This window comes from Lactuca sativa, chromosome 6 (assembly GCF_002870075.4).
Source record: "Lactuca sativa cultivar Salinas chromosome 6, Lsat_Salinas_v11, whole genome shotgun sequence".
In the NCBI taxonomy this organism is placed as follows: Eukaryota; Viridiplantae; Streptophyta; class Magnoliopsida; order Asterales; family Asteraceae; genus Lactuca; species Lactuca sativa.
The window spans coordinates 61,437,773-61,451,027 of record NC_056628.2 but is presented as its reverse complement, the minus strand read 5'-3'; the positions used below and the strand labels follow the sequence as shown (position 1 = coordinate 61,451,027).

At 35.5% G+C, this 13,255-nt stretch overlaps 1 pseudogene; it reads right to left on the bottom strand.

The window, feature by feature from the left end:
* LOC111897733 (UDP-sugar pyrophospharylase-like) overlaps positions 1–11,888 on the bottom strand; it is a 63,912-nt pseudogene extending 52,024 nt beyond the window's left edge.
* Between the last annotated feature and the right edge of the window lie 1,367 nt (positions 11,889–13,255).

Below are 13,255 nucleotides of genomic sequence, written 5' to 3'. Positions count from 1 at the left end.
TTCAAGAGTAATTTCAATTTTAAGTGTTTTATTAAAATATAATATAAATGTTAATTATTTTATATTAATTTAAAATCAAATAAAACTAGGATTAAATAAAAAAAAGGTCAACATCGACACCATATCAATGCCACAGGGATGCCCCACATACATTAAATAAAAAAATAAGCTAGTTGTGGTGTGCCAAACATAACCTAAGTTGATATGGATATAAAATGTGCAAAGATTTTTGCCTCAAGGCTTCAATCAGTGCTTCCCTGATTCACTGTAGCATTTTTCCAAGTGCTCCATTTTGTTTATTTTAAAACTCCTAATCCTCACTTCCTCTGGCAATCCACTATTCTCTTTATCAACACTTTCAATTCCCCAACCTCTGGCAATCCACTATTCTCTTTATCAACACTTTCAATTCCCCAACCTTTATTTTGCACTGCTCATCCCACTTTCACCTGACAAAAAACAAAAATATGGTGTTAGGCTAAACTACAATTATAACATCATAGTTTCAATGTTTCTTATTCAGGCACACTACTAGAAAACTGATGCAATAGCTACAGCACAATCCGTAGCTATTCTGTAGCTATAAGCGGATAGCTACGGAATTGCTACGGAAAAATGCCTGTAGCATAATGGCCTGTGGGAAAATTATAGCTACGGATTAGCTACGAAATAGCTACGGAGTAGCTACGGAATTTGCCGTAGCTACCATAGCTACAGAATAGCTACGGAAATAAATAGCTACGGATTTCCTACTCAATAGCTACGGAATTGAATAGCTACGAAAGTTAGTAGCTACGGAATAACTACGGAAGTGGATAGCTACGGAAGTAAATAGCTACGGATTTTTTGTAGGTAATCCGTAGCTAATTACTTTTTATTTTAAAAAAAAAACAATAAAAAATTATAAAAAAATCCAGTTTTTTTCTCTCCAAAATATTGAAAAAACCCATTACATTAAACTTAAAATAATATTGAAATTCAACTACAAAACAAATATCATTATAATAAAACTAATAAACCTAAAAAAGTATCAAATACAAATACATATTACTAATTAACATTGTCTAATGATACACATAATAAGTGTCAACTACAAATGTTTAAATAAGTGCTTACAAAATAAAATTGAAATTTTTTTGATCGATTACTTGGCAAAGGAAGTATCAAACTAACAACATGCAAGCTTGCCTGAAAAATGTAAAAACAAGTATCAATTACTAATTGAAAGAATGTGCAACTGTTATTTAGTTACAATAAGTTAGTTATAACTTTCTTTTAGCATATAAAAGAAATCATATTATGCAAGCGATGTTAATAATACTGTGGGAATTATTTATCATGGTAACTAATATTCATTCCATTCAAACTAATTTTAACACATGAATGCTAACAGATACAAAATATCATCTAACAAACAAACCATTTTTCCTAGTGTTATAATAGTGAAAAATTGCATCTTATTAACAAACCATTTTTACTAATGTTAAATGATAAAAAAAACACCATTTCAATCCATCTAATCATCTATGCCTAATAAAGAAACATTGTGATTCATAAATATTTACTTTATAAAAACTAGAATTAATAAAGACTTGAATACACATAAAGAAATTAACGGACCTGGTAATGTGCTATTATCTAAACCAAGAGCCATTGTAGCTCCTCTTCTGTCAAAATTAAGGTTCCCCCAAAAGCAATACATGTGATCCCTTTTGACAATTTTCTCGTTCAGGCATCCTACTTGCCTGAATGTGTTTTCTTTTAGAGTGAAATTTCATGAATCTTTCATGCCAACCTGTTTTTAAGAAGAACCAATGCTTAGGTTGTCAAACACCTTTGAAATTAGTCATCTTATACAAATTTTGACAATCTACTTTCAACAAAGTTTCTAAAAATAACAAGTTATAAAGTTCATGAAGATAATAGCAACATATTTGTGTTTTTACATAAATTTCAAGCTTCTAATCATGCTCATGATTACCATTAGATGATATTTTACTCTAATTCCAGGTTTGACCAAAACAGAAAAGTCAATGTTACTATCGTTCATCATCTTCAACCTCAAGAAACTAGAATCGATTCATGTATTGAGGTTTCTAATGTCCTCAAAAGCTTCCATCCATAAGCAATTTTAGGATTTATCAACCAATTTCAACATGAAATCAACAATTCCAAACGAAACCGACGTTAACTTAGGTTTATAGAAATTACCTTCACATCTTGTGTTCACAAGCTGAAAATCATAACGATTGGGCTGTTTCTTCGTGTTTTTCCAGCCTCCACAACACCGAAATCGCTATTAGCCATCACCAACGACAGCCGGAGATGATGACGAACGGGCACGCCGAAGATGGGAGGTCAGAGGGTGTGCTGCGATGTGGGGTGAATGTGCCATTACATTCTTCAAATTAAAAAAAAACTAGGTTTTACCTTTGTGGGAGAAGAAATCGAGCAAAGAGGGGTAATGACGGATGAGCTATGCTGCCGGAGAGGGAAGGAACGTCGGAAAATGGGTGAATGCGCCGGAGAAGGGACGAGCAACGAGGGGGTTGGCGTTCACAGAAGACAAAAGGTGGGAAGACATAAGCGAGGAGTCGATATGAAGGAAAGTGTAGGAGTCGATACATGGAGGTGGACCCGAACAGTTAACTTTCTAAAAAGTGTCAACTTTCTAAAATTGGATTTTTGATGCATTTTTTAATATAGCAACATAGTCCAAATAAAAAAAATTTCGCGCTGAGCGATTTCAATCCCAGCCAGGGGCTACAGCCCCTGGGACCCCCGCTCCCAGGGGCGCTGCCTGCGGACCCCCATTCATTTAGGGGCTTCTCCCCTGAATAACAATGTACTTTGAATATTGAAAAACTTGAACATGTGTGCACTCTTACACCATCCTAACTTGTTCAATATTAAACAAGATCATTTTTGGTCAACAATTTTAATCATATTACACTTAAATAATATTAATGATATAAAATCACCAACAAACCTCCTCAATTTAAGTGTAATCCTGATTAAACTTAAAACAAAACATAAGCAACAACAAATTGATGCATAAATGATGACGATGAGGATGATGATGATGATGACGATCACTATTGATAGTGTGACGGTGATGGTGATGGTGGTGGTAGTAGTGGTGGTGATGGTGATGGTGATGGTGATGGTGATGGTGATGATGGTGAGGGTGATGGTGATGGTGATGGTGATGGTGATGGTGATAGTGATGGTGATGGTGATAATGGTGATAGTGATGGTGATGACGGTGATAATGGTGGTGGTGGTTGTGGTGGTGATGGTGATGATGATGATGATGATGATGATGATGGTGGTGGCGGTGGTGATGGTGGTGATGATGGTGATGATGATAATGATGATGGTGATGATGATGATGATGATGATGTTGATGTTGTTGATGATGATGATGTATATGAGTTTGTGAGATGTATGTGAACGTATTCATAAGCATTATAGTGTTAAACCACTAAACAAGCAATGGATCTCGTATGTATACACGCCTTTATAAATGATATTAATAACTATAAATTGGTGAAAATATAGATAATCATGTATAATAGAGGTGTGAAAAAATGGAGCGAAAAACGACGTTTGGTGCCCGAAAAATAAAAAATAAGAAAAATCCGTAGCAAATCCGTAGCTAATTAGCTACGGATTTGCTACCGATTTTTCTTATTTTTAATTTTTCGGGCACCAAATGTCGTTTTTTTCGCTCCATTTTTTTCACACCTCTATTATACATGATTATCTATATTTTCACCAATTTATAGCTATTAATATCATTTATAAAGCCGTGTGCACATACGAGAATCATTGCTCATTTAGTGGTTTAACACTATAATGCTTATGAATACGTTTACATACATCTCACAAACACGTATACATACACATATACACGTACACATATACCACAACTCATTCATGTATATATATATATATATATATATATATATATATATATATATACAAACATACTCCATCAGAAGTTGGTGAAAACTATAGGCATTACAATGTTAAACTGTGAAACGAGTACTTAATCCCGAAAGGGCACACGACTTTATGAACGATATTAATAGCTATAGGTTGATGAAAATATAGATAATCATCTATAGTAGAGGTGTGAAAAAAACGAAGCGAAAAAACGACGTTTGGTGCCCGAAAAATCAAAAAATAAGAAAAATCCGTAGCTAATCCGTAGCTACTTAGCTACGGATTAGCTACGGAATTCTAACGGAAAGCATACTCCGTAGCTAATCCGTAGGTAAATAGTATCTGTAGGTATCCCGTAGCCATTCCGTAGCTAATTAGCTACGGAATAGCTACGGATTAGCATCTCTAGCTATTCTGTAGCTAATTAGCTACGGAATAGCATCCGTAGTTATTCCGTAGCTATTCCGTTACTAAATTAGGGCATCCCATTCTGTAGCTAATCCGTAGCAATTCTGTAACTAATTAGCTACGGAAATTTTCCGTAGCTATTTTCCGTAGGAAAACCCCATGTTTTCTAGTAGTAGCAATGTACTTTAAACTACAATGATGTAATAGGAAGAAATGAAAGCATGTTTCTATTTCTAACATACATCAGGCGTCATTAACTGAATCGATAACTAGGGTTCCGTCCAGTGACAAATTTTCAATAAGAGCATTATGAAACAGAGTTGTTGTTTCCTTTGACTTTCCTTTTAACATCAGAAAATGTAACAGCCCATTTTGGCTTCCACACAACACGTGACCAAACCTCCACCTCTTGGCCATTAAACACCTTTAAAACTGGATCATCTATCTTAACACCAGCCTGAAGAAAAAAAATTACATTATTCTATTAGAGTAAATTACATTTTGGCCCATGAACATAACTAGTTTTGGCAATGTTTGTCCCAAAAGGTTTTCTCTTTTGTCGTTTGGTGCTTATTGGAGGTTTTTGTAATGTTGTTGGTCCCTATTCCAAGTAAAATGAGTATATTTTTGGGACCAAAATCGAAAAAAAATCAGCTATAGTTAGGGACCAAAAGATTCATTTTAATTATGACACAGACCAAAAACATTACAAAAACATAAACTAAGGACCAAAATTGCAGAAAATAAGCTATACTAAAGGACCAAAAATATAATCTACTCTATGATTATTAATTTTATAGTAAATTAAATTTTTGGTCCCAAAAAGTTCTATTAGTAATTTAGTCCTTATTTGAGGTTCTTGCAACATTTTTGTCCTCTGGGTATAGCTGATTTTTGCAATTTTGGTCATATAAAATATGATAATTTTACTTGGTAAATTACCAAAAACGTCAAATAGGGACAAAAATTACAAGAGAACTTTTGGGACCAAATTTGAAAAAAACCAGCTATACCCAGGGACCAAAACTGTAAATAACTCTTATATATCTAGATAATTATCAAATTAGTTTGTCTGACCCATAATTACACGGAAACGGGATCGTTCCGGTACGTGGAACGAAAACGGGACCGAGGATCGGTAATCTATAAAATTCGGTACGAGGGGGGGTAGTCTTCTCCGGAACGCTATTTTGGTACGTGGAACGGTGTACCACATAATATAGTACGATGTACATATATTGCTAAAATATATAATACTATAAATATAAAAAGTATACTAAATACCAAAAGATCAATACTTCAATTCATACTTCAAAAGTTTAATACAAAAGTAACAAAATAACTTCAATACCAAAAGATCAATACCAAATAAAGCTAAAATAACTTCAACATTCAAAACAAAGTAACTTCAATACCAAAAGATCCCTAAGTTTACTCTTTCCTTTGCCTTTTTTCATTCCCATCATCAGCTACTCTCTCAACATCTTCTAGATTTTCCCACTTCATTTCTTCAAAGTCGTGTACTTGACTGTTCCAAGTTAGTGCTTTCGGGATTTACATCCCACTTCTTGTGTGCCCCAGATGCGTAACTTTCGGAGAATCTTGATTGGAGACGAATATTTGAATGTATAAACACCAATTTATCAGCCCTTTTGGAGTTCAATCGGTTTCTCTTGACATTATGTATGTAAGAGTACGTACTCCAGTTTCTCTCGGCTGATGAACTACTAATAGGCTGTGATAAAACTTTCTTTGCTATAACAGCAAGTTTGGGCGTTTCTGACCCGTAACTTGACCACCAATCAATAGCATCCATGGTCACCGCATCCATGTAAGCTGCCACCAATGCATAAAGGCCTTTTTTCATGTGAAAAGTAGGGAATTGCTCACGTAGAAGATGCTCCTCTTCTCCACTTTCCGCGATCCTCTTAAAAGATTCCATTACACCAACCATAACCTCCTTATCAAGATTTGGAGCTTTCCTATGAACTCCACCTGGTGCCGCCATCTCCTCAAGATAATTTTTATCATAAAATCTTGGAGATAATGCAAATCCTAAACAATGCAAAGGGATTGTCATCTTCTCCCACCTTGCTAGTATAATCTTCTCCACTCGGGGGTAATACTCAGCATAACAATGATTCATCATGACATCCTTAATCTCTCCTAGCATGTTATCCATTTTCTCGTAAATTTCTCCCATCATTGATCCCTTACCATCACAAAATTTAACCATCAAGTATATTGGTTTTGTAACAGCAAGGACACTTTCCACATCATCCCAAAAGTCTTCATTTTTAATTGTATCAGCAACTAATAATCCACTTTGCCTAGTGTTTTCATCAATATTTTTTGCCATTCTCTCCATGAATTAAGGACAATTGTAGTAGCAAGAGACTCTCTACAATCCCATAACCTTTTCAGCAAAATATAATGAGATGCAAATCTTGTTTTGGCTACTTTTAATAATTCCAATTGTAAATTATCTCTAAAAATAGCCAATGCATGGGTGTGATTAAGAAAATAGTTAACAACTATTTTCCCTTTCCTATATGTGTCCATTAGCCAAAAACAATCGACTGCAAGATCTTTAAAAATTAAATTCAAAGTATGGACACAACAAGGAGACCAGAAAATTTGTTTATGTACCTTCTCCACCTCCTTTCCAGCAGCCTTACAGTTTGTTGCATTGTCGGTAACAACTTGTAGAACATTCCTTGGTCCTACGGTTTATATGGCTTCAAGCAAGAAGTTTGCAATTGTTGCCCCTGTTTTCTCTACACCAGAAAAGTCCTCTGCATACATAAACATGGCTCCACGGCTATTGGTAGCAATAACATTGATTAATGGTCGATGTGTAACATCCGAATTCCCAGACATATTATTTTATCCCTTTATTTTTGAAGGTTGGGAGGGGACTTGGCGAGTTGGTGCTTAGACTCGCCGAGTATGGTCGCGGATTCTTATCCGGGTTCACAGCTGGACTCGGCGAGTTCATAAGTGGACTCGGCGAGTCCACGCTGTTTAATGAAACCCTAATTTTCTGGGTTTGGGACCTATTTAAAGTCCCTTAGGGTCGTCATTTGCGGCTACCAAACCCCAGAGAGAAACCCTAAGAGATCTAGAGCGTTTGTGAGGAAGGAGAGGCCACTTTTGATCATTTTGTTGGTGTGATTGGAAGAAGGAGGTGACCAAGGCAAGAGGAGGCTAAAGGAGGAGAGATTATGGTGATTTCAGAGTTCAGAGACTTCATCTTAAGGTATTTATTCGGACCTTCTTCAGATTTGGTGTTGATTCTTAGAGTTAGGGTTTTCTAACCCCTTTAGAGAATGGATATGTGGAGCAATTGGTCCCTTCTCGAGTTTATGCTTTGGATCTGGAGTCAAAGAGGTCCAGAGTCCTTAACCCTTGGAGCTTTATGGGTTATTTTGGGAGCCATGAACTTAGGAGTTTATTTTTGGGGCTAAATCACCAAGTGAGACCATCTAGATGCTATATGAGTGTCAAGGTCTGAACTTTACGTGATTATCATGCTTGGGAAGGTCATATCTATGGATTTAAGGAACAGATCTGACCTTAAGAGGTCAATGGAGTTTGTGCATGGAATGAACTCGTCGAGTCCAAAGATCAGACTCGGCGAGTAGGGTTAGGGTTTCCTGTAAATCACTCAGTGAGTAGACTTGCCGAGTTGGGGAAATAACTTAGTGAGTCAGAGGGGATTAGAGCACTGGAGTTCAAGGCGGAACTCGCCGAGTTGTTCTTGAGACTCAACGAGTTGAGTCGGGGTGGCCTCGCGATTCATGCCAGGTGTGACTCGTCGAGCAAGGGGAGGAACTCAACGTGCCAAGCGAGACTAAAGAATTAGTGGACACGTGTAGACTCGCCGAGTCGCCCAAGTGCACTCGACGAGTCGAGTCAAAGTTTGACCGTTGACTTTTGTTGACTTTTAGGGTTTGGTCAACAATGTAGCCTTTAAGCCAAAAGAGCGGTAAAATGGTCTTTTACCCTTCTGAGGGTGCTAAGAGAGGGTTGAGTATAGTTATATTTATGAGAGTATTTACTTTATGTGATTAAGCGGAGGCTAGATCATATTTCTACTGAGTCAGAGATTTACCGAGACATCTGAGGTGAGTTTTCTCACTATACTTTACCTAGTGTAGTAACAGAATTATGTGACAGAGTATTTTAGAGTTATATGCCAGTGTATTTGTATGTTATTATGTGTTGTGATTTATTGTGATATGTGATATGCATGATCCAGAGTTACAGAGTTAGGACCAGTGGGTTCACAGAGTTATGGGACCAAGAGGGTCCCACATAGATATTCGACCAGAAGGTCAACAGAGTTACAGCCTTGAGTGGCTGATATGTGTTTATGTGGTATTTTGGGGAACTCACTAAGCATTTATGCTTACAGTGTTTTTGTTATGTGTCTCAGGTACCAACGATGATCGCGGGAAAGCACCGGCATGATCTGTACACACACCCATACCCGTGGAGTTTATTATGATTTGATCTTGGGATTTGTAATGAGATAATGTTGCTACAATGTTTTCTTGAAAATGATTATGAATGACTTTGGTTTTAAAAAGTGAAAAATTGTCTTAATTTTTACGGTGTTACACGATGTTTAACATTGGACCAGCCATCCGACACAATAGAAACCCCCTGTGTATACCATGTATCCTTCACTGAAGTCATCCCCTTTTCCACATCTCTCACACACTCATCAAGCAAAACGGTTCGAGCTTTATCGTATGAAGGAGCCTTATAACCAGCAGATGCCCTGTTTATGACTGTTATCATCTCTTGAAATTGAGGATTACGTAGAACATTGAAAGAAATGCCATTAGTACATAATGCTCTCATAATCTTCATATCAACTGTGTTTCTTTCCATCATACCAAAAGAATCTTCGAGCGGTTTTCTAGATTTAGAAGTAGAACTTTGTTTATTATTAATTACAGAGTTCTTCAAAGACTTAGAAATACCTTTTGATTCAGCAACATTTACTCTGTTTAACAAGCTTTGATATTTAACCCGATCCTTGAGTATAGCAGGACACCTATTGATTTCTGGTGCTTTCCCGATTGCAGCACCAAAAAAGTGTACATAAATTCTAGTATAAGAGTTGGTAAACATTTGATGGCAGTGCTTACACACCCATTTCTTTGAACCCCCTGCGTTTTTACTCCCTGATACACCAACTATGTCCACTTCCTGCAACAGGGGCTTATCAACCTTGGAAGCCTGAACATTTTGAGGAGCTTCAACACTTTCTGAAACGCCTAGAACTCCATCTTCATTATCAGAATCAGTCAAGGTAACATCAACACTTTCTGGAACGGGATTATCTTTACCAAATACCATTTTGGTCCCTAACTATAGCTGATTTTTTTTCGATTTTGGTCCCAAAAATATACTCATTTTACTTGTGGTATAGAGTCCTTTTTGAGTTTGGTCGAAGGGTAAAATGGTCTTTTTGAAAAACCAAATAGCTGTCTAGTTACATTTAATGATACAGGGACCAAGTAATGAAACCTTGACATAGGGACCAAAAGTTAAACAAAAAAATCTTTGTTGGACTTGAACCAAAGAAAATTTTCGAACACTAGGGACCATTTTGGCAGTTTCCTTTAATAGAAACTCTTAATAGTCTTAGGTTTTTAAATAGAGTGATTTATAAGGTTGTTAGCATTTAAATACACTTTTAGGAAACAGAAAGAATGCATGAGGTATGAGAGAAGTTACTTGGGGTTAACACACTCCTTTATTGCTACCACCAGTTTTTGAGAGTTCATCCATGTAAGGCCCAACCTCAAGAATTAACTACAATAAAATGTAATTATAAAAAATCAAAACTTAACATCAGGAAAATCACTCTAATAATAAAATATAAAGTGATATATATTATACTCGGTTTATGTTGCCTGGGTATGGAGAAAAGCCAGTGTCACAATTGACATCTCCATCAGGATGACTTGTTGCTCTAAGAAGAGTATCCAATTCATTGTATTCCACATTAATCACCATTTCTATTCCTGAGCGTATTTTTGTCAATATAAAAATAATTTAAAAACCATGACTCAGTAACAAGATAATTCAACAAAACTTAGCATCTGAATGAGTAAGCCTTGTAATGCCTCAAATTGCTTCTTTGGTTTTTTGAGGAACAGAAAGAGAATTAACATGCTACTCTTTAGTTGCACTTACTCCCAATGCTGCAGGAATTGCCTGAATAAATAAATAAATAAAATAATTTTGTATATCAAACTCTATATGATAATACTATTAAGGCAATCTTTGAAATGAACCTTAAATAGGAGTCCATTCGTGTCTTGAAAAAACACAACCCCTCTTAATTAAACCAGAATCTTTCCTAAAAGAGATGGTTCCATAAAGTATAATGAGATAGATATTTTAATAAAAACAAAAACCAATCAAATAAAAAAATGCATACATACCATTCTTTAAGAAGACCACTTGAATAAAGAAATGAATGAACATCACCATGACCATGAGGTTTTTTCTGATAAGAGAAACAAAGGGTTTATAATTTGGAAGATTACAAATACATATATATGCATTACAAACTGCACCTGTATTCTGTATTTATTGTGTGGATTAACAGCAAGCCTAGCATCATTATCAGCCAAGCAATCTACCTTTTCCTGAAACATGGTACCATGAATTTACAATGCCATTTATGCCCTTCTACTGTAGCAAAAAGAATACCCAAATGTGATGCAATTACCTGTTTTAAAAGTTTTACTTGTGTACGTAGATTTCATCCCAAAATAAGAATTTGATTCTAGGAGTTGTAATGTTTTTGTATATGTGTCATCTCAAGTCATTATCACAAAAGGTGCTTCTCTTCTACATTCACCTACAATTGGACAATTTACCAGTTTTTTAATATATTGATTTTAAGTTTATATTGTGCCTACAAGAATAAAGATAACATGTTCATGGGGAAACAAAAAGTACCTTTAGTTTGTGTACAACTAGCTTTAGATAAGCATAAGATGGAGTCTATGTAGTGTTGCAAGAAACAAGTTCCTGTAGTGGTTTCCATGGTGAGTGCTACCTACAATATACATGAAGTTTTATCGAGTGGTGTTAAACTAACAGAACAGTTATCACAATTCACAGGATTAAAAGACAGAACTAACCTTGATTCCATTGTATCCAAGGCGTTCCCCAAGCCCTCCTGCAACAAGAACAAATGCAGCATGTTGTATTTGGTTAACACCTGCCATATTTGATAAATTTATCATCGCCAAATGTTAGAACTTCGCCTGATGGGGCCAGCAGAAATGTGGTTGAAATCATTAAAAAAAAAAAAAAAAAAAAAAAAGGTAAACTTAATTTTGGCCTAAAAAGATAGTTTAGTGACAGACAGAAGGTGTACTGAAGCCATGAAATGGATTGTTTCCAGCCTTTGAATCTGCTAAGAGTTCTCTAGCTGTCATGATATATGATGCCAAACCTCCAGGATAGCTTGAATTAAGAAGGACGAAGATGAAGACGAAAATTATAAGTACCCATTTATACTCTAATAAATACTGTTCGCAGAGCCAGAATTGCAATTGGTATATTTTAATTTATGTTGTAGATTAAGCATGCGTTATTGTACATTGTTCTGTGTTCTTATAACATCATTAATTTATTTATTATGAACTCTGCTTCCCATACAAGATTTGATACTATTTTTCAGTGTCCTCTGTTTTGGAGCTGGTGAAGCTCGTTGCTTTTCCCCTAAAAGTTTATTACTATTGTTGGGATACTGTCCTCATTGTGTCGCTACAATTTATGTGCATTTGTTATCACCTAATCAGATTTCTTTTGTTTCCATGAATCGATAAGGTCACACAGCAGAGTTGTTATCTCCATCTCAAATTTCTTTTGTCAGCTTCAACTAAGCGTTTGCAAAGCCAAGTAATTATACCACTGTGCATTCTGTGAGGTCTGTAGAGTCCAACGTTGATTAGGTATGTTTCTTTCTCTCATTTTTATTATTTTTTTGGTGTTTTCAATTTCTCTATTTGAGTCTGAACAGGACAACAGGTTTGATGATTTTTCTACTAATTTAGACCTCCATTTTGTGTTGATCTCTACTGCACACCAACTGTTTGATGGTATGCCTTAGTGAAACCGTTTCCGAATTTCGTTTTTCTGATTTAATAGTCAGTGATCTTTCTGCTCTATAAGAGAGATGATTCGAGTGACCATATGTAATATTTTTAAAAGGAAAGATCAGATGTAAATTTGTTGAAGAGTAAAATTAAAAAAAAAAAAAAAAAAAAGGATAAGCAACTTATTGGATTGTAAATGGAGGCATGTTGGAGGAGAAAAAACGTGTCATCTATGGTGCTGGTGGGGTTTCCGTGTGTATTTTTCTTTGGAGGATTATATTTGGAATCAGAAATATGTTTATGGGGTTATCTGAGGTTATGGCAAATTATGATTTTTTTTTTTTTTTTGCTCTTTCCTCAGCTATTGTCACATTTACTATAAGTTGCTTCTTTTGACCAGATTAATGTTATTGATTGCTGATAGTATTTGATACTACGCGTTTAGTAATTTTCTTGCTATTTAGGATATAGTTAGGCAGATTTGGATTTGGATGATTGTGATAAAAATAAAGCTTCCTACCTATCACTGGCTTTAATTATCAAATCCTGATCATTCATGATAGTAATGATGAATTACTTACTATTGTTACTAATATGTATGTGTGATATATGTCAAGTTTCTTCCTAACAAACATATATGAAAATGCATTTGCCTATAGCTTTCATATTCTCTCAAAACCTTAGAAGAAATTTGGCGTAGTACCCTCCAAGTCAACTTAAATCTATTAAGTCAAAAAGAAACAACACCTCAACTACTTCAGGAA